We start from the raw sequence: 21,339 nt of genomic DNA, 5'->3' as shown, positions 1-21,339 counted from the left end.
ACTCGGGGGACTGTTCTTTTTGACAGGGCCTTTCACGAAGTCAACAAATCAGTTTAAAACAAGCCATAAATTATATTTGGCTGCCCATCGGCTTGGCCAGAGTGTTCTCTCAGTGCTGTCGTAAGTGTTGCGGAAAGAGGATAATAACATGACCTGATGTTTAGCTTTTAGGGGATATTTTGTTCCTAATTTAAAAACAAAGCATCCCCATAGCATTGACTCTGATGCATAAACGTATGTTAAAAAAACAGCAATCAAGATGTTCACAGACTTTCCTACAAATAAACACCCCCATTCTAGATCCTAAGTAATAAATAGCTTAATAAATAACGGATTTGGTACAGGTCTCCACCACGAATGACTGCCACTCATTGCTAAATTAGGGACCTGTCAGCAAGATCATCTCCCCAATCTCGCCTCCTGTAACACTACATGGAGAGAGAGGTGGTTTCTGATAGCTAGGATCCAAGCCTTATATAGCCCTCTAGATTATTATTAACATCCTGAATTGCAGCCAGAACGAACTGAAAAGACAATACTGTCTACTTACAGTCTGCTGAGTTAGCAGCTAACGCTTCAGCCAATGCAGCCAAACAAGTAATCACACGCAGGCGTCGTTACCCTCGGAAGTATTCAGTTACTTCTTTTATATAGATTTTCCCATCAGTGTCAAATCCAGGGTGTCGCACAGAGGCATTAACGCGCGCCCGTAAGTCCCCTTGGAGTTAAGAGGTCAGGATAGTGAGGGTGGCTGTGGGAAGACCATAGTTACAAGGAAGCGGGCACATGATATGCAGAACGAAAAATGGTGACTCCTCCAGGGACTTTATAAGCCACTTTATAAGCAAGCAGAAGTACCTTTCTTCAGCATGGACGTGTTTCCTTGGGAATAGGGAAAGGCACCCTGCCCTTCAGAGCCTTCCCGCAACCCACCAGCATCACTTTCGCCTTGTCTGAATTATTGTCAGTTTCTGCTCCTTTTCCAGGGCTCGGCTTCATCTTGGGAAAACAGATTCCACAAAAGAGGGACAGAGAGACATCAAGCTGTGACTGAAGCCCTGGAAAAGTCCTTTGTGGAGGAAAGTCGGTTCCTTTCTGTTCTCTCTGACAGGCAGGAAAAGCACTATCCACGACGATCGGTCTGCCCTGCCAAGATGCGAGGCTGGAAAAAGCTCCTGTGGCATCACATACCAGAGCAGGCTCTCACGCTCACAGTTCTACCAACAGCCTCAAGGAAACGGTAGATCAAAATCCCTGCCTCAGAGGGAATTTGTTTCCCCTTTAGTCCAGTTAAATAATCTGTGCCAGACATTACTTTTGGCCTTTGGACTCATAAAAGTCCGTCTGAAGGCTGTTATGACTTCATTTTTCTTTGTCTCGGAAGCACAGAAAAGAGCACCAACTTTCGAGCCTTTGAAAAAGAATAAACATTTGCGAGTATGAACTAGTAAGTGTTTTCAGACCTGGGTTTTTCTAACTGTACCACGTTGCTGTGTAATCTACTGCAAGATGAACCATACGCTGCAACGAAGTCACGACAGTCTTTGACATCATCATCCTATATTGGAAGAGAAATCTTGTGGCAGCTTTGTTTACCTTTTGACGGGAGACTTTTAATTAATTTAATGCAAAAATTAATTGTACTACTTTTGTGGCAGTCCCTGGAAAGATTTATTTTGATATTAAACTTCTTTTATGTTGTTCTCACATTCCCCGGTTTTGGTATAGCGAGTGGTTTCCTATGGGGAACCCATAATTGCATGATCAAAGATGTGAGGGTCAAACCTGGAAAAGGAAGGAGGTGGGTGTGGGACAGATAAGCCTTCGGTACTCCAGGAGAGGGAAGAGGAAGGTGCACATTGTGGGATAAACACACAAAGGGAATATTTTGTATCTAAAAGGATTAGCAGTGAAATAGTTAATAGACATTTTTACATTTCATAATACATGATATTTCCCTGTGATAATGAACTACCAACAATGTTCATAGCAGTTGCTGTCTTGTTTTAGAGATAACACTGCTTAGTCTGTGGAAACTTTATCTCCATTTTGGGGGTGGAGGTGAGAGAAACTTTCAAGCTAGTTCTGAGAAGCGCCTCCCACTTTGAACTAAGCCTGAAATCATATGTTAAAGGCCCTTTACAGCTTGCCTGAATCTCTTGGCTTGTTCATCACCACATAAAATGGGAAATTTGCTGCAGGGTGTTTATCAGTTCAAAACATCACTTATTCATTACATCCAACAATGGACTTAGTCAGAAATAGAGATGTAATGAGTTGTCTCGGAATCATCTTCTAGTCCGTAGCAGAGGGGTATGTCATCGCCACAGACCTGCAGGGTTTCGTTCCTGAGAGCTGCCTGAGCCTTCTCACACTCACGACAGGCGGCTGGGAACAGCACTCGTGGCATCTCCAACACACTCTCCTCCTACTGTTACCTTCCTTTTTCCTTCTGGTTTTGGGGTGGGTTTTTTTTTTTACTGTTGTTGTTTGGGTTTTTTTAATCACTCCCTACACAAGCTATTTGGCAGTGCAAGCCAGGTCGGTTTGCAAAAGCCACCTTTTCGTTCTTTAATTTCTCGCAGATGATTAGACCTAAAATGCTTCTCTAATCAGCACAATACTTCTAGCAGAAAGCTAATAAAAATGCCCTTGAGAACAAAATGAAACCCTCTGATAAAGCCTTGGTGGACCTGCACTCAATTTGCCACGGCAGATGTCTGGAGAAAGCAGCCTGTGTGCGTGCTCATTGCTGGCCAGCCTTGAACTCCATGCCAGCTTGACAAGCGTCAGACGTTCATCTAAATGAGAGAAGCGGTATCTACAAAACACAGTTGTTACTTGTTATTTTAAATGACATATTTTAATGGCAAACTAGCCGTGCACGTAACCACTCCCCAAACGTCCTGAGCGGTGGCAGTGGTGGCACCATTTGCCCCTGGATGATACCAGGCATTGGAGGTGCGAAGCCTTGGTGTTACTCTGCTCCCCGGAGGACACATCATACCCCTTGAATGGCTCCAATATATTCCTTAGTGTCTGCCAAGCCCGGATGGCTGGTGGAGACGGCGGCACAGCCAGCGTTGCATTTGTCCCCTACCTTTTTTCATCCTTTCTTGGGCAGCTCCTTTGCAGCTGTGGTTCTCTCCTGAGGCTGCTGGTTTGGGCAGTCATTTGGTGTAATGGGGTGGGGTACACGTCCCCTTCTCCCCGTGTCTTTCAGCAGCTGCAGTGCAGCCCTCGGCCTCTGCTGTTACCTGGCTCCTTGGTCTCTTCCTATTTCCTTTTCAAGGAGTCAGCAGCAGTGTCGAGGGCACAGCTTTTGCTCAGGCTTCTTACAGCAGTTCCCCTTTGCAATGAGAAAGGATACATCAAATATGAACCCAACAGCGGAGCTTCTTCAGGTTTTGTCTTCTCTTGCAAAGGCAAAAACTAGTGGAAACAGAGAGTTAGAACTGAAGCATTTTGAAACTCAGGGCTTCTTGCCACCGCAAGCACGATGGCAGGGGGCTGACCTCTCTCAGAGCCGTGGCTTCCAGGGGAGGCTGCTGCTCTGGGTGTGCCTGCTCAGCGTCCCTCTCCTGCGTGCAGCCAGCTCCAGGAACGTCACCTGGAGAAAGATAAAAGTCAAGTTATTACCTTTTACTACACCAAAGAGGAGATTTCTATCCCTTATGCTTCTGCCTGTAACATGACATCTGTTGCCTGACAATTTTGAAACTTATTTTTATCTGTGAGGAATGTTCCTTCAGATCCAGAAATGAGTCAGTATCTCTGTACGGCCTGCTTGCCTTTCATGGATCAATTTGAAAAAATAAACCCAACTAACTGCTTCCCCAAAACTTCCATCAGGAATCCCCTTGTTGAAGGGATAGAGGCCAGACCACCGACTCCAGCCCAGAGTTGCTCGGGCATGCAGCCAGCGCTGAGGGCACAGTCGCTCCCTTCACCCCACGCTGTCTTCTAGCATTCAAAGTTGCAAAGGTCTAAAAAACTTTGACTCACAAATGAGAACCAGGCCTCCAGAGGCCATTTCCAGACTCGCCCTCGGCTCTCCCTCAGCTTCCCACCCAGGGCCGCATCCATGCGCGTGGTCCCCGGACGAGGTGGGGGCACGCAGGGGACGTGCTCCCCTCGGCCACCCCGGCACGCAGAAGACACGAGCACCTGCAAGCCCTGCCAGCCATTTGGCCGCACCCCTGAACGGAGCCGTGCTAGGCCGGAGCTGCCGGGCGGGACACGGGCAGAGCTGAGCAAAGGGCTGCCGATCACGAAGCCCCACTTCAAATGTCCCCGAATTTGGATAACCAAGTGCAGGCACCTGCAACTGTTGCAGAGCCAGAGCTGGGCTTCGCTTCTCTCCATCCCACAGCCGCCCTGCTGCTTTGGCCCAGCCCCAACAGCTACAGACACAGGGACGGGACAGGGGGGTGACAGCGACATTCTGTGGGGGACAGAAGGCTCCCGCGGCCGGCTGCGCCGACAGTGCTGCGCTCAGATGCAACTGGAAAAGGCTCAAAAGTTTCTCTGCGCCCGCCCGGAGGAGCAGGTCCCTGGGGCAGGCCAGCAGATAATCGTCTGCTCAGAAGGAAGCGGCAAGGCCCATGTTTTGCTCAGCTTAGCCAAAAGCCGTAAAGCAGATTTTCTCCTGCCCTCCGCTAGCGTTCAGACCTCCCCTGCGTGTTTTGTTGATGAAATCTCTCACCCCAATTCGGGAGATAGCAGTGTTTGCTAAACTGCTAGCCTTGCTACCAGAAGAGCTTCTGACCTTGTCCTGTCTTCTTCTTGGCGTTTGGCAAATACTTATCGGCGCTTGCAGTGACCTCCAGCCAGCTGGGCAGAAAGGTTGAGAGCCAAACGTGCACAAATAATTGCAGGGGCAGCTGTAACTACTGTATTATCTCCTCCTGTGGTTTCTACAGATACAAATAGTTAATACATGTTGCAGTTTGCAGCCCCTTTCCCTTTAGCACACCAAAGAGCATCTTCCTTCAGCTCGGGGCCATTAAACCCATCTCCACAACGGGGGCCTTCAGTCTGCTATTAGCCTGCGTTGCCAAACGTATCCTACCCTCGGATGAAACGGAGCCCAAAACAGCCGAAGCCACAGATCACAGACATGCCGTCTTTAGCTGAGAAGGTCACCATTTAATCACGCTTCCCAAATTAAATGAAACAGAGGCCGCTCTGTGCGTATCCAAACATAGCACCCCCTCTCTTCAACTCCTCCAGCCTCCCGCAGCTCAGACACGAGGTGTTTTTTCACCGTGACATGTAGAGGTCCAAGCCTGATCAGAGTTCATTCAGCCCAAAGAGCGGCAATGACTCGCTTCCAGAAAATGAGACTATTATGGCTAGAGACTATTATGAAAGCCTGCGTGAAGCTCAGACCAGATGTGTGCTCTGCTCACTCCAACTGTTGCTTAAAGCAAAGCCCTGGTTTGTTTTGGTTTTGTTTTTTAAACAAAACAAAACAGAGGATTGACAGGAATTGGGCCTCGTCCGTAGCAAGAAAGGTTTTTCTGATGTTTTTCTGCACTGCCATTACAGATGCGTAGCTGGGCTGGGAGCACACATCCACCAACGGAGCTGCAGCGGCCACCGACCTCCTGCCAGGGCACAGCAGCTCTCAGAGGGTGGATGAAAACATGGAAGGAGCCCTTACACGATAGGATGGAAGTGAACGGGGATGCCATCCCATGCGAGTTCAGCTCCAAGAATCAGCTTGTCTTTGGGACTTTCTGTTATTGTTTCAGTAGGATGCTCTGTACCGTCCCCTGGAAATCAGAGCGATTGCATGGCTACGGTAATTCTTTGCATTTACGGCAAACCGTTCATCAGAGGATCTCAAAGCAACTTGCCAGCAAGAACGGGCACAACCTCACACTGTGCCTGTGAGATAAGTGAAGGATGGAATAGATTAACTGCTTAAAAGCACACAGCAGCTCTGTGGGATGAAGGAAAAATAAGAAAAATATATATCCGCTTGAAACTGTACAGGGTTTTATAGAGAGGCAGCCTGGAAGGCTGCCAGGATGCTGAAATTGCCACCCCTACACAACCACGAATACCATGGAAACCAGCGGGGCACCGGCAGGCAGGAAAGGAAATCAGCTGAAAAATGGCTTTCCACAAAACGTAGCCAGGCTGGGACGCTCCTGCTCTCCTGACCGAGGGAGGAGTACGTGCCCAGCCGCCAGCGCGGCTGCCGGTGGGAGCAGGGCTCCAGCAGGGAGTAACTCCCAGTAATTTCCCAGCCTGGGGTAATTTGCTGTGCTGGTGGGGGACAGCAGAAAGTGGGATGGCCGAAGACTGCTACATCATGTCAGCTGTGGTAGGGAGGTAATGGAAACCCGAGCACCAGGAAAAGCTTCAACACGTGCTGGGAGATGTAGGAAGATGAAAGGAAGTTGACACCTGAATGAGGACAGGGAAGGAACGTGCACGCGCAAGCTCCTGCACGCCCTGTCTGGGGAGGCACGATAAAGAGGCACAAAACACTCAACAGTAATAGTAGTTTTCTCCCCAAATACCAAGAAAGCTCAAAAAAGGATTCCTTTAAGCTGAACAAAAGTAAGGAAAGGAAGAGGCCTGCAAAACAAAACCAAAATAACAAACGAAACTGAATATAACGGGAATAACAAAAACAAACCAACCCAGACAAGCAGTGGGAGAGGAATGAACATACTGTTAATCTGCCAAGCACACCGCGCGCACATTAAACTATAGAGTAAGCTCAGAGAAATAGCCAGCCTCCCAGCTGAGCAAGGACACCTGCTTGTTACCCAACAGCACGCATCCCTTAAAAAGTCATGCTCTTGGTAAGCCAAGTCGGGAGGAATCCGAGCATCAGACAGCTGTACTCATTCACAACGCCGCTAAAAGGAACAGCAGCATCTCGTGAGTAAGCTGGATATGGGGCGACCTTGGAGATACGCACGTCCCAGCACCAGGCTTGGGAAAGAATAGCCCGGTCAGCGGAGGTGAGAGGCAGGCAGAGACAGACACAAAGCTCTCCCTCCGGCTCTCAGCAGCTGAAGGGTACGGAGGTGACCTGCTACGGATCCTAGCCGGAACAGAGGGCGGGGGAGAGGGGAGTATTTGACGGAAAAGCAAAGAGGATTGAAAAGCCAGAGAAGCAGCAGAGCACCGTTTCTGCCACGCTAAAATGCACAAAGCTAACGGGCTTTCCAGTAACCACAGGGGAGGGCTGGAAGGGGACTGGAGTGCCGCCACGGCCGGCCCCGATAAGGCTCTATCTAGGAACAGGCGAGGGCCGCGCAGCCGGCGCAGGACCGTGCTCACAGCCCAGCCCGAGAAATGGATCCGGAGGAGTGCGAGAACAACAGGATAACATCGGGCGTTTCTCACGCAGCTGAAGGACCGCCGCTGGTCATCAGGAGACAAGTGCAGATGGGAGGCTTTAAAGCGGTGCCAGAAAAAACAAGCTACAGCCAGGGTCGAGGAACACGGGATCCGACTCCTAGTTGTCAGCAGTTGTGGTGTATACATTGCTGAAAACAGATGCAGTGCCAGGAAAATCCAACTCCCAGCATGAAAAAAATAACTTAAGAATGATAATGAGAGAAGCCAAAGTAACTGCGACTGTGAATTAGCGATTACGTAAAAGCTTTTATCTTAAAGTTATGTTAGGCCAAATTCTGAAATCGTTTTTTCAGCCAGCATGCTCCCTCGAGACCCTGTGATTTGGCCACAAATTGCTACATCTTAAAAAAAGAAGGAAAAAAAAAAAAACAAAAACAAACCAGATCTTCTTTTTAAGCTAGCTGATTACTACAGAGCCGGCAACAGCCTCGACTTCGCATCAGACGCTTCTCCAGGAGGTAGCTGAAGTTCTCCGCTTTATGCCGCTGTCCGTCTGTACAGCCTAACCGTGAGGCACAGAACAATTTTCAGGATTTGCTCCCTTATGTGGCTGCTATTCAGGGAACTGGGAACATCGGGCTGTTAGGCATGAAGGGAAGCACACATTAGTCAAAGCTCCCTGAAACAAGTAACATACAATCCGTATCGCAGTTCCTTCCACTGAGACATATGAAAGCTACTCCTGAAAAACTGAAGGCACAGTAGTTGGGTAGTGCCATAAAGAAATGTAGTAATCATCACTGCCAACCCCCTGCCTTTTTTTTGCAGAGCTGCAGTGTTCTTTGGAATGTCTGGGCTGAACAGAAACAAAAACATCTTTTCAGAATAATTGATCTGGACTAAAAACAACCAGTCTCCTAGTGGCAGGCACACAAGAACAGCATAAGGATCCTCTCTCTCACAGCGGGAGATTCATCCCATTCCCCGGGCGTTACTGAGCCCAGCAGCAGCTCTAGGCTTCGCACCTGGAAGCCTCTGTGCAGTTTCAAGTGGAGCATCTGCAGATCCCAGGCCCCAGCGAGATGCGGCCGCTGCCGGCAGAGCAACCGCCCCGCAGCTGCACCGAGACGCTGCTCACTTCCCGGCACCTTTCCCCATTCCGGTCCGAGACCTATTGAGCACATGAACCTTCCCTGCTTGTGCTTTGGGCTTGGCTTGCCGTAAGTAAGACGCTGCCAACCTGCAATTTCTAAAGAGGTATCGAAAGTGACATGAGAAAATGATGAATATTTTGAGCAGGAAACATACCCTTCCTATGAAAGATGACGTGCTGTAATAGCCCTTCCAAAAGCAAGGGAACGTGCTCAAATACCTGTCGTAAAACCTGAAGCTAGAATGCTCCCCAGCCAAAAATGCTGGAAATAGTCTTTCAAGTCATGTAAACACTTCAGAGTTTCTGAAAGAAGAAATAGCTGGAAATAGTTTCAGATAAAAGAACCTTTCATGCCAGCTGGCAAAAGGCAAACAGATGGATCAGATAGATGGATAGACAGGGCTTAAAGCCACTTTTGTCTCAACAGTGGGCTGGGCTTGTGTATGCAACGTCTGAAGGTAGCGTATCGCATCATCTGACCCTTAAATGTTAGCTTTATGAAATCATATCAGATGAAACTGCAGCATTCAAAAGCATCTCTCAGCCCGGCAGGACTCTCGCCCTCCTCCCCCCCTGCCCAGCAGCACCTTCAACAGTCCCTAGGCTGGCTTGGCGCTCGCACAGACCTTTGCCTCTCAGGTTTTCCCCCTCTCGGCTCAGCAGCCCAGCCTCTGTCAAAGCTCAAGAGGGTTTGTTACGGCACAGAGAGTTTTGCAAATATTTAGGCACAACACTTTCTTCCCCATAGCGCAACAGCAGCAGAGTGACTGCAGACGATGAGAAATGAAGGATGCTGTGAAGGCTGAAGGGAAACCCCCCCAAAACCGTGTTTGATATGCTTTAACAGACACTTACTGAAAGCGGGATGTGATGCAAACAAAACACACCACGGTAAGCACACTGTATTTTGGGTAGGCTGTGCAGGGTGAGAAAGGTGATGTGCTGGTTCAGCTGTGATTTTGGTGACTGAATCAAAAGAGGCCAAGCCGAGCCGCCCCAGGACAAGAATTACGCCTTGATTGACAGGGATGAGTCTGAGCCACGGGTCTGCGTGAACCCTTGCAGTCTGCTTACAGCCAGGCACCCGCTCCTCACCACTTACTTGCTTTTCGTCTTAAGACGACTATGGGCAGGGGTTGGGATGTCCCCAGTGCTGGCAGCTCATTTCATGGGATGTTTGTCACAAATCACAAGGGCCACGGTCCCCGCAGGCTCCCTCCAGCGGCACGTCCCCTGGGACTTCAGTAGGTCGCTGCCAGCATGACATCCCGCCTCTGCTGGATCACCAGCCAAAGCAAACCCGGGGTCTCTGCAGCATCTCAACTAGTGCAAAGAGATTACGGAAGTCTGGAAGGATTAAAATAAGTACATTGAACAGGACCAGGAGTAGTTTATCTTTCTTTTAGACATGTGGGGTTTTTGCTGTATTAGGGCTACGTGTCCCTGGGGATTTCATGTCAAAATGGAATTGCGTGATGAATATTAAATATTTATCAAGAAATTCGTAGTCAGAAGTGGTCTGCAATGACAGATCAAAAAAGAAAATCACCTCTGCACCACTTCTATTCTTGCTTCTTTATGACACATGAATTCATCCTGAAGGACTTTAATACTCGTCTTTATAGATGTTTCTGCTTTTCACATCAGACATTAAACTCTTTCCTGTCTTGTCTGGGAAGACTCTGAGTTACCAAAGACACGGCAGGATTATGCCATCAAAGTTACAACATCCGAGCCCTGACGTGACTAATCCCCACGTAAATGGGAAAGACCAAAATGTGCAGTCTGCGTGTTGGGTAGGTGCAGAGCCAGACGGCCTCTTTCAGCCCGCGGGCGTGTGGGAGGCACGTCCCCTCCACGTGGGAACGGCCTGGGGTGGGCAAGGGTCTCTGGCACCTTCTTCCGTGGGTCCTTTCTTAGGGCAGTGGTGCAGGTCCTGCGCGCACACTGGGGTTTGCCTCACCGTGGTCCCCCTCTCACGTCAGGGCAGCATGGCTCCCAGTAAGGGCATTACTCCCAGCAGGAATACTGGATTCCTTCTCTATTGCTTTCATAAGCACATTCATGGGGAAAAATCCTCTTTTGCATAAGGCATATCGTCACTTCCTACCTGTAGCCTTTGAAAGACAAGCAAAGCTGCCTTCTCTGTGTAAACTACACAGCCAAAAATACCTTAGAGAGCACCTGGACTTCTTTGTCCATCTTAGAGAAGTAGTTGCCAGAAGATGACGTCACCAAGTGCACTTCTCTCTCCTGTAGGCATCATCTTGCGATGATTCACACAGCTCGGCTGAAGGGCATTTCTAAAGCACGTCTATATGATGCAACGATGGAGCTGTGTCAAATCCGTCACCCGAGTGCTCGTTTTCAGAGTAAGGACACTCATTTTTGCTTTGCAGAACCAGTCTAGCCAAAAACATACATGAAGTTGGCCCGGACCCTTCCCCAGCACAAAGCACGGGTGGCTGATGTGGGCTTCCGTGGGGTCAGCGTGGGCCTCCCCACCTGCTCTGCAGCTGCAGAAACCCTCAGGACTGCTGGTGGGTGGCTGGCGAGGGGAAAGGCCATGCTCAGGTCCACGTCGCTCCCTCTCTTCCTCCTCCCTTCTTGCAAGCTATGCCCTCAGCACATCAGGACCTCAGCCTTAAATGCTGAGGAAGCCACGGTGGGGAAACCACACTGGTTTTGGTGGCTTATAGTGGCTCTGCATTTAAAAGCCAACTAGCAGGATCTCATCCATCCTCTGTAAAGAGGCAGAGGCACCGCTCTTCACTCAACTTCATTAATTTAGGGGAAGGTGGTGGCAGGGATTTGCTGTTTCGAGGGATTTGCCCCACCAGGGCAGCGTTTCCTATGCTTTCTGCCATTAGCTAACAGCATGGAGACCAGAAACGAGAGATGTGCGTAAAAAAAAAAATGGAGCAAAACCTGCATCTTTTGCAGGGATGAAACACAACTAACAGGCAGGCAAAACAGCTCATTGCAGCAATTTCTAGAGGTCAGGGTTTCACGAGGGGATGGCGATCAGCAGCTGACAGCCAAAGGAAAACAGTTGTTTAAGTTGCATATTGAGCGAATTTGGTTGAGAAATCAGAGAAACATAATAAGCACATATTCTGTTATTCTACATTCAGACTTTTTTTTTTTTAGGTTAAAAATGTACTCGGAGCTCTTTTTTGTAGTTTTGACATCAGCGAATGGGAGTTGTTCAACTGTCAGTATCAGAGTTGTGAGCTCCAATGATTTACTGCAAACTTCATGCTAGCTGATATTTTTGACAGCTCGTAGACTCACGTGATTAATCAGTGTTTCAGCTTTTATCAGCATAAGTTTCTGAGCTTTATGCTAAAATAAAGGCAAATAAATCCTAAAAATGTATATACCAGGAGTCAGCCAAACCCCAGAAACTGCTACTTGTAAAACCGCTGCCATTTTTTTAGTTGATCATACGGTGTGGGACATAACACTCAATTTTTCCTTAATGCCTGGAGCTACGTTTAGATTGTGCAATCTGAAAGTACAATCTAGGGCACAGGTACATTTGGACTGTGCCATTATATTGTCACAGGCTTCTGTGCCCATAGCGCCTGGGCTCGTGACTCGTTGTTGGAAATCGGCGGGAGGCTCCAGGAAATGCCGGTTAGAAAGGGCTGGAGGCAGCAGCAAAGTAAAAATAAATCCAAACCTAGCGCATCAGAAGATATTTACTGAAAAGGAATATTTGTGGTCCTGCTCTGTGCTTTAAGTACAGCGTTTGACAGAAGTGGTCTCCTATAGCAGTTCCTCAGCCCCTTTCATTGGTAAAATGATGCACATCAGCTGGACTTTGGAAACAAAAGGTAAACAATCTGATAAAACAGATGGCTGGTTACTGAACAAGGCCCTAACCTTCACTACAAAACAAGTCATCTCGAGCATTTGCCTATCAACACAGTCTTGGTGAGGCCCTTTATGGGTGCCTTTAAAAGTAAATAGAAAGATCGCCACTGATCGTAGTTGGATCCATCTGAAATGCTGCACCCAGTTAACTCTGAATTTCCTACCGACTTTTAAAGAGACTTGAAACTTTTACAGGCCTTTGGAGAACAAAGACTTTCACTCGCAGCTCCACTAAATTCACCATCCTGCCCCAGCAACGTAAATGAAGCAAATATCGTGAGACTTGCAGACTGCCCCGGTCGGGATAGTACATCACTCTCCGCTTTTTGCATAAGATGAAATATTTCCTGGTTTGCAGGGTGTGACTGGGCAAAAAGAATCGTTCATTTTCTTTAATTAATTTTGGTGCTATTTGTATCTGCACTTTCTTTAATAGTTTCAGGTACAGTAGTTATCGAAATATCTGCTGCAAAGCATAAGCAATGAAAGTTCTCGATCTGTCTTCCCCTGAGGGGTTTTAAAACCTCTTCTCCTGAAATAGGTGCGCGACCCACAGATGCTCCAGAGCAGAACTATTTTGATCACCAAAATACTAAAACCACAAACTCAGGGGGGGAAAAAAAAAAAGAAAATATAAAAGGCCTTTCAAATCAAGTGAATAAGCCAAGGGGGGAAAAATAGACTCGGTCATCTCTCCTACCCATTTAATTAATAGCGTTCCTCTCCAGAAACGGCAAGCACAGTGCGAACCTCTCCGAGTGCCTTTTTACAGCCAAGCTCCGGCAGCCGCCCCTCTCTCCTGCCCTCCCTGCCGGGATGCGGCTCTGCCCGTGCCCCTGCCAGAGGACAAAGCCGCCGGTGTCAGCGGGCAGGGGTGCGTGCGCAGCGGCCGTGCTCCCCAACGGGGGCCTTGGTCCCGCCGAGCATTTGAGCGGACGAGATATTGTAGCGAAAGGAGCGGGACTGGTTGTGCTTCAAGATAAGATTGTCTGTCAGGGCTTTGTTGGAGGCAGCCTTGCAGATGCAGGAAGGAAAACAAGCTGTAAAGATGGTAAAAGGAGAGGGGAAAAAAACGCCCCAGGGGAAGCAGCGCTGGCGCAGGAGACCAAGAGCTCCTCGTCAGCGAAGGGCACAGGAACACAGAAACAAACGCGAACAGCGCAAGTCAAACAGCATCATGTCCTGCCTTAGGAAGCCCCCTCGCCCCGCTCGCTTGCGCCATTCTGCACCTCCCTGGGCAGCCAGCGCTGGGACAGGGCACCAGGGACCTCGGCACGAGGTGGGACAGCCACCCGTGCCCGAGCTGCTCCAGCCCACCTCACCTGCAGACTGTCCCAGGCAAGCAGCCGGGACACTGGCTGCAAGGCCACCTGCACCAGGCAGGGGCTGCTTAGCTTGCAGTGACAAAACCTACCTAGGAAACAAATTGTGGGGGCTGGCGCTTCCCAGGCAGGTGTAAGCTGCTGACCTGGTGGGTATTTCGCAGTGCCAGCAGGAGGAAAAGCATCTGGTAGCACAGTTTGGAGGAGGACGATTAAATGCTGCTCCTGCAAGAGGCAGCAGGTGAAGGATGGCACGGCCAGCCCAGCAGCCACGCGGGCCCTGCTGCTCACAAACCGAGCGCAACACGGAAGCGTCTGCACTCGGGTCCTGTTAGCTTTTCTTGGTTGCTTGGTTGTTTTTTCAGATTTAGCCTCCTATTGCATCTCATCAGGCCCTGCATTCAATCAGTCCCATGGATGTAGAGAGAGAACAAGGACCTTTGCAGAGGGTCCATGGAGGCCCACCTTCTCAACAGAGGTTTTGCTGCTTGGATGCCTTGCTTCAAGCAAGGCAAGGACTCAGGGGGAAATCCTGGTTAAATTAGCTTAAGCTAGTCCTGCACAGCCCAGCCTTGTGCATCCCCCTGCCCTGAGAGTGTTTTATGCAGCATAGTTTCCTGGTTTGCATGTCTCCACCTGCTTCTGGTCCTTTCCCCATTGCCCCAAGCCACCACAAAGGGAGGACGGAGTCCCCAGGTGGACAGCAAGGACAGTGTGAGGTGGGGACCCAGGGGCAGGTGTATTTCCCACGTGGAGGTGGGAACAGCAACGCATGACATGTCATTCTGGTTCTCCACAGTCTGGGGGCTAAAACCAGCATCTGCAGCCCCACAGGAGCCCCGTTGAGAGCACAGGGAGGAGCTGTGGGGTCAGGACAGGTGCAGTCCTGTTTGTATTCAACCGGCTGGTGATAAACTCAAATGAGCCAGACAAGACCTGAGACAACATCATTCACACAGCTTCCTGCTGCGCTTTGTTTGCTTCATGCATCTCGCAAGTAAAACCAGCACCTCGTCCCCACGTGGGTGAGCCGTGGTCCCTGGCACGCACCCGACCTCGAGCACAGGAGCAGCAGGGCCCAGCTGGAGGGTCCCCTCCTGTGCCAGAGCCACGTGCCAGTGGCTGTGCAGCCGCAGGGACACAAGGAAGGTAGGGTACTTACAGTGAAAGCCATGGCGGCTGCTTTACACCCTGATGCTTGAAGTCTTTTTTTTCCAGGACAAGGAAGAGAGACGTGCTAAGTACCTCAGTTTGTTTAATCCACCATACAGAAACAAAATCCTGAGAGGTTCAAAGCTCCGGTGTTTACTCTGTCAGGCTTATTTCTGGGCTAAATAAGCCATCAAAATCTAAGCCTCCACTGAAAACATCAAAACGTGCTAGTTGAAGCTGATGAATAGTTAGCATTTGGCAAAGACAAAGCATGAATCCATAATTATTGTAAGATGAGTCACCTGGAGAAACCAGAGCAGTAGCCAACAAAAAAACTGCCTTTGAATAACTTAATGAGAACGAAGATACCTAGAAACGTGCACATCAGTGACAAGACAACATCAGCCCTGGTGAAGGCAGGAGAGGAGACAGGCAGCACTACCCCAGCTCTGTGGAGGATCTCTCAGACCCCCATGGTCACCTCTGAGCAAGGACCCCACGCCCATCTCACCAGCAGCCCATCCCTGGATACCAGGGCAGTCCAACATCCATATTCCCTCCATGACTCATAGTTGGAACAAGCCAGACTTTTGCAGACAACAAAAAAAGATAAAAATCATATTGCTTGGGGGAGTGCCAAGCTATTATTTCACCCAATTAGAGTCTTGAACTGCTGAAAGTTAAAAGGATTTCCTCTGGAAAGAGAACATTCCCCAGCCAGAAAGTCTCCAGAAAGGTACAGGAGCAATAACTCTTGGCATTCGGCATTAGGAAACAAGCGTCTAGACAAAGGCTTCTTTTTTTGTTTGTTGTTGATGACGTTTTTAAAAGATGCTACAGTACAGATCCTGGAACTTGGATTTCTATTTTTACACTCTTTCTACCTGTGACAGATTCACATGTCCAGGACATGCTGGGGATGGTTTACGCATCTTTGGTTGTTTTATTTAACTACCACAGCCTAAAGTTACTACACTCCCCAGGGTTAAAATGCATGGATATCACTATTTGCATGGATATCACTATTTGCATGGATGTGCTGTCGTGCACCAACAGGAAACAAGAGCTGGCTGCACAGATCCCCACAGCTGAAACGGCCTCCTGGGGAAACCACGTGTGGTTTAGGCCCCACGTCAGTCCTGCTTCGGAAACCTCAGTTGGATTTGAGGAGCACAAGGGGCTCCTGTGCGGGAGTCGCACAGGAAAGTGCCCGACACCCTGGTGCAAAGCTTTAAAGCAGCCCCCTCGTGCTGCACGTGGCATGGCTGGGTCCGGGCACAGGAGCCCTGTTGGTGTTCCTCACCCTGCTTGGCACCTCCTTTCCCACGCCTGCCTGCTGTCAACCGGGCAAAGATGTGGAGAACGGTACTAAAGGGAAAGTACAGTTTTTACCTTGTCCTGCTGTTCCCAGGCGGGTGCAGGCAGCCTGGCTGCAGGGAGGAAGCACGCTCCCTTGCCACAGCACTGGCCATTATTGCTTCAGCATGTCGCAATACACTGATTGAGTAATTGGTAATTATATTGCATTTATCTTTATCTCCAGTGTTATGGTGTTACGTTCACAGCTGTATAAATAACAGCCCATCTCCCATCCACAGCAGCTTCCACTTTGCATGGCCTTGCTGATCCTGCAGCAGAGAGCAGCAATAAAGCCTGAGCTCAGGTTTCGGTGCTGTCCCCCACCCACTCAGTGCCACACCAGTTTTGAAAAGATCATTTTTAAATGTGCTTCTACACCGCTACAAAAGCGAACCTCTTTCGCCACCATGCAAAAAGGAAATGTTTTGTGTTTTGGCACAGCTGGTTTTAATTCCTTCTTCAAGAAGAAAGAATGGCTGCCCTGAGACTGGCTGCAGCTTTATCAAGAGAGATTTCATCATGGACTTAGACAACCTTGCCTGCAGCCATTGTACTGTCAAACAGGTTTCCTTCCTCTTCTTCACAACACTTCTACATCACATCCTATTTAGAGCTCTTACAGTGCTTCATAAATAATGCGATAATGAGAGCCCTGTACACTTAGGGGATTTGCGAGGCATTATCTCAGTTTTTACGAGGTGGAATATGAAGATCAGAGATTAAAGGTGGCAAACCCAATGGGCTGTGATCCAAACGACAGGAGTTTTTCTACCTCATTTCCCTTGGATCTGGAGCCCTTCTTGGCCATCGGCCCAGCTCTCCCACTTCTCCGTCCCCACGCTTCAGTCCTACCCTGCCCTTTCTCTCCAGGGTAGCTTACAAATTTCTCACCAGCGCATCGCCATCAGTCCCCTCATTGTATTTTGCTTGAGGTTTGTAGAGACAAAATTGCTGTTTCCATTAGCCAGTAACTGGGGTGAGAAATTGAACATCAGAAAGTCTTTCTATCGTAGATTAATGCTACTGAAAACATAGAGTCATTGAACAGAGATGCTCACTGCTATGAGAGGAATAACCTTTTTCTTAAGAAATAAGGCAGACTGCAAAGGACATGAAAAGAAAATGAAAGCTCAGAGCTAGGGCTCACCCATGGAGAATGGGCGCTCGCTGCAGAAGCTCCTGGATTTCTAACGGGCTAATTAAGCATAAGCGAGTGTAAGCACAGACAGAGCATTCGGCAGGGCTCCGTGCTAGCCCGAGGAGGCAGCCGCGGGCTCAGGGCATTACCAGCTCTGCAGGGGCAAGGCTGACTGATGCCAAGGGCTGCACATCACACCCTGCTGCTGGAGAGGCACAGGTTCCGAGCCTGACGATTAAGAAAGCAAGATTTCTATTCAAAATTTTAAGCTACCCCAAAAGACAACATGCTGCTGTGCTTCTCCCTGGGGAAGACAGGAAGCTACTGCTGAGCTGTCTATTGTTTATAAAAAAAAAATATTATTTTTTTCCAGACAAAAGTGAAGCCTTGCTACAGGGGCACACAGGCACCAGGATGTGGCACAGACAGCAGGAAGCCAACTCGCGGGATCTTCCACGCGCAGAAACAGCTCTAGAGGGATGGGCGAGCTGGAGGTTTTACCTGAAAACCAGCAGTGATCCTGTCCCTCCCCAGCAGGCAGGCTTTGTAACCCCTGAGCAGTTACCTCCCACGTCTCACCTCAGTCTCAGCAGGCACCTCTCGCTGCAGGAGCACACAAAATCCTGGGACGGCTCTGGGGAGCTCATAGTCTCCAGAGCAGAAGGGCAGGTGCCCAGAGCAGTGCAGGGGGCCTGCCCATCCCATTCCCTGTGGTGGGGAAAAACGGGGTGCCTCCACTTGGCTTCTGATGCCCAACAAGAGCTGCTGCACATAGGCACGGACACGGGGAAGACACGCACAGGGTGTGTCTGTGGGTGGTAGGAACAATTTGTGGATGGCTGGAGTAAGCAGGATGCCCGCGGGCAGCAGGAGACGCCTGGAAGGAAGCGCACATCCACGGCCAGTAGGCACTGGGGTGAGCGACTGCTGTGGGTCAGGGCAGGGCTGCGGCCACGTCCCTACAATGGTCCCATGCAAACAAATTCTCATGTACAGAGAATCCTACCAGGCAAATTCCCAAGTAGCAAAGAAAAAAGCCCCCAAACATCTGTTTTCCAAAAGACTACAGTCTTAGCCTGAAGAAAACGCTCATTGTCCTGACAACAACTTTCACAGTAGAAAGTAGCTACTAAAAAAGCCAGATGATGTCTCTGTTGAGAAATTGCCCCAGCAGGAGCAGACAGCGAGCAGCTCCTGCGTTTGCTGATGCCCTCCCTGCAGAGCAGGGAAGGGGGCACAGTGCACAGCTCCCCAGTTCCAAAGAGGAAAAAATATAGCAGAAAACTCCACCAAAAACACCCCCCACCAACCGAGCCACTTTAACCTCGCCAGGCACTCTGCCACTTGGATTCCGCAGCTGAAAGCCCAAAGACGGCACAGCTTCCCTTTGGGGTCAGCGTGAACTGCAGGGAGAGAAGCAGGTAGGCGATCCCCAGGACCTCAGCCCAGAAGCCAGTCAGGCCCACGTACTTCACAAAATGGGTCCCCTCAGAGGGAACAGAAGGGTTGTCACCAGCCTGGAGAGAGGAGCCACCCTGTCGCTAGATGAGCACCTGGCAGCTGCCAGAAGGCTGAGCTGGTGCTTGCGTCCACTGCAGCGTGAAGCAGAGGCTGCGTGTAACCCCTTCCCTGGGGGGGGACGGCCTTCGCCTCGTTGGGTCTGTAACCACGCAATCAAGGGGACTGTTGGCTACCGATTAAGAATTAACTTGGGCTGTGAAGGAAGGCTGCCCCTCCAGCTCTCAGTCAACATGGGACTGGATTTTCAAAAGCAGAGTGAGCACAGCCCACGCTATATCCCAGGACGGCAGGACCTGGGGACAGAGGGTTTAAGCGCCCAAGGTGCGAGATGCTTTCAAACTGTCAACCATCCCTCTGAAACACCTTCATTCACCCCGTTCTAGGCTTAGCCCTAGTTCATCAGCCATTTTTCAGTTAGCTTTTTTTAGAGTAGCCCATACTGATAAAATGCTCTAAGGATCATATTAAAACATTTTAGATTCTTCTGTTCCACAGATCTCACTGTTCTGCTTGAAGTGCCATCGTCAGTCTGGCCAGCTGTTCTTTCTGCATTCAAGCAACTCAAAGCATCTATCCTTAATCTAATGTTAGTTTGGGGGTTTTGTTCATTTTTGCTTTATCAGTAGACAAAAGATCCATTTTTGGATGGATCAACTCCCGCACAAAGATTAGTGACCAGTAGTACAGGCTCTACATAAATGCTCTGTTGCACAATTATTTCTTACAAGAGACTGTACAAGCCTCAGGATTTAAATAAACTTCTACTGTAAAAAGACCAAAAGGCTCAAGTACCAATTAAGGGCCTGTTCTACTTGGATAAGAAGCAGCACCTCTTTGTGCAAAGAGGTTATAGTATTTCCCAACTATACCTGTATGTTTTATTATTATTTTAAGGTGCAAGATTGCACACAAACACCCAGACCTTTGTTTGTGGAAAACCATGCACGAGCAAACCAGTCTTATCTGCTTGAACTGATAAGCAACCCGAAATGCAGTGACCCCGGCTTACAATGACTGCAGTCTATCACCACTGGTTATTTTCACTGACCGTATTTAGCACTTGAGTTGAATACACTTACCAATGTTTCAGCAGCAGCCCTTTGGGATACGCAGCTTATTGTTTTGAAGATGAGGAGTTTAACAGTTCAAACCAGAACCCAGAATACTTCTGGGTGTTTCCTTACCTGCTTAAAAGAGGTGGTGGCAGGCAAGTGCATGGCCTATCCAGAACTGAAAAGCTTAAAACTTGCTTCCTTTTCTCCACCCAGTATTTCTGGGTCACACACATCAAGCTCTCAGTGCTTTTTTTCCTCAAAGGAGTCTCATTCAGCAAAAACAAAAAACCTACAGCATTTCAGAAATTTTGAAAGAGCATTAAGTAGAAGCTCCAGTTAATTTGATACTGAAATCAACGCTCCCAACACCGGAGCAGGAGGAGAGGCAAAGACGTGCTGCTTCATGACTAAGCTCCAATGGGCTGCCTTGGGAGAGGGAAGCTGGCCTGTACTGGACATTGGCTTGCAATCATAAACCACTGAAATGTGCTATGTAAGAAAAGAGGTGAATCTCATTCCCTTGTTATCAAAGGACTAAGGAAAAGGGAGGAAAAAGTGTCTGTGCAATAACAACTTCTCTCCATTGCGATCCCACAGATTAGACTAAAAAACTGATGTTCATAAAAATTTTCTGATTAGGGTAAATTATATAGGACAGTTTGAGCAGCACATACATAATTTATCTGATACTGTTCAGGAAGCAACTACATTAATAGTTCAGAGAAAACTGAACTCTCATGTCTGTAAGGATTTGTTTGAAAAAATATTTACAATAAAAAACTAAAGGCACTAATAGCCAAGTCTTCCATCTCATTATGAGTAATTTTTAATATCTTTGTTGCCCACTCAAACATTTCAGCTTAAATTCATCTTACTTGTCTAGCAAAAAGCAGGTGAACTGGAAAGGTCTCAGTATTCCCAGGCAATCCAGAGCTCTGCATAGTAAAACATCAGTGACTGCAGACAGTGCAACAGAAGGATTCATATGCAACACCTAGGACAAGAGATGGTTGCAAGACGGTAGCACAGTCCCAATATGCCGTTTCAGGATACTCTTTGACCAGCCTCTCAATTATAGCAGTTAAACTCACTGCAACCTTCCTGAGGAAAAAAAAAAAATGCAGTTCATGTTCTTGATACTGGTGGAACTGCATTAATAAACACATTACCAGTTCTGTTAGGGATTCGGTGTATCCACTTACACTAACAGATAAGTTATGCCCCTGGCAGCTAAATACCAAGAGCTGGTCAATAAGCTGTATTCCACAGAAAAGCACCAGCCACACTGGCTGCAGCGTTACCAAATGTTAGCCAGCTAAAGACACTGCTATTTTGTTTAGGTAATAGTCTACCACTACACCTAGAAAAAAACAACCACCAAACTTTTTCATATTAATTAATAAGCTGAGTGATAAGCATAGTCAAATAAAAATT

General features: G+C 48.6%; 1 long non-coding RNA gene across 1 annotated transcript; it reads right to left on the bottom strand.

Annotated features, from left to right (window-relative positions):
* Positions 1-2,944: 2,944 nt before the first annotated feature.
* Positions 2,945-8,751, bottom strand: LOC142414742 (uncharacterized). The gene is made up of 4 exons (XR_012777202.1): positions 8,635-8,751; positions 8,024-8,182; positions 3,516-3,610; positions 2,945-3,432 (listed from the first exon to the last, which is right to left on the bottom strand). It is a non-coding gene; the product is annotated as an uncharacterized LOC142414742 (long non-coding RNA).
* Positions 8,752-21,339: the final 12,588 nt, after the last annotated feature.

This window comes from Mycteria americana, chromosome 9, assembly GCF_035582795.1.
Source record: "Mycteria americana isolate JAX WOST 10 ecotype Jacksonville Zoo and Gardens chromosome 9, USCA_MyAme_1.0, whole genome shotgun sequence".
Lineage (NCBI taxonomy): Eukaryota > Metazoa > Chordata > Aves > Ciconiiformes > Ciconiidae > Mycteria > Mycteria americana.
Note: the sequence above shows the minus strand (reverse complement) of the source record. Positions and strands in the feature narration are given on the sequence as shown.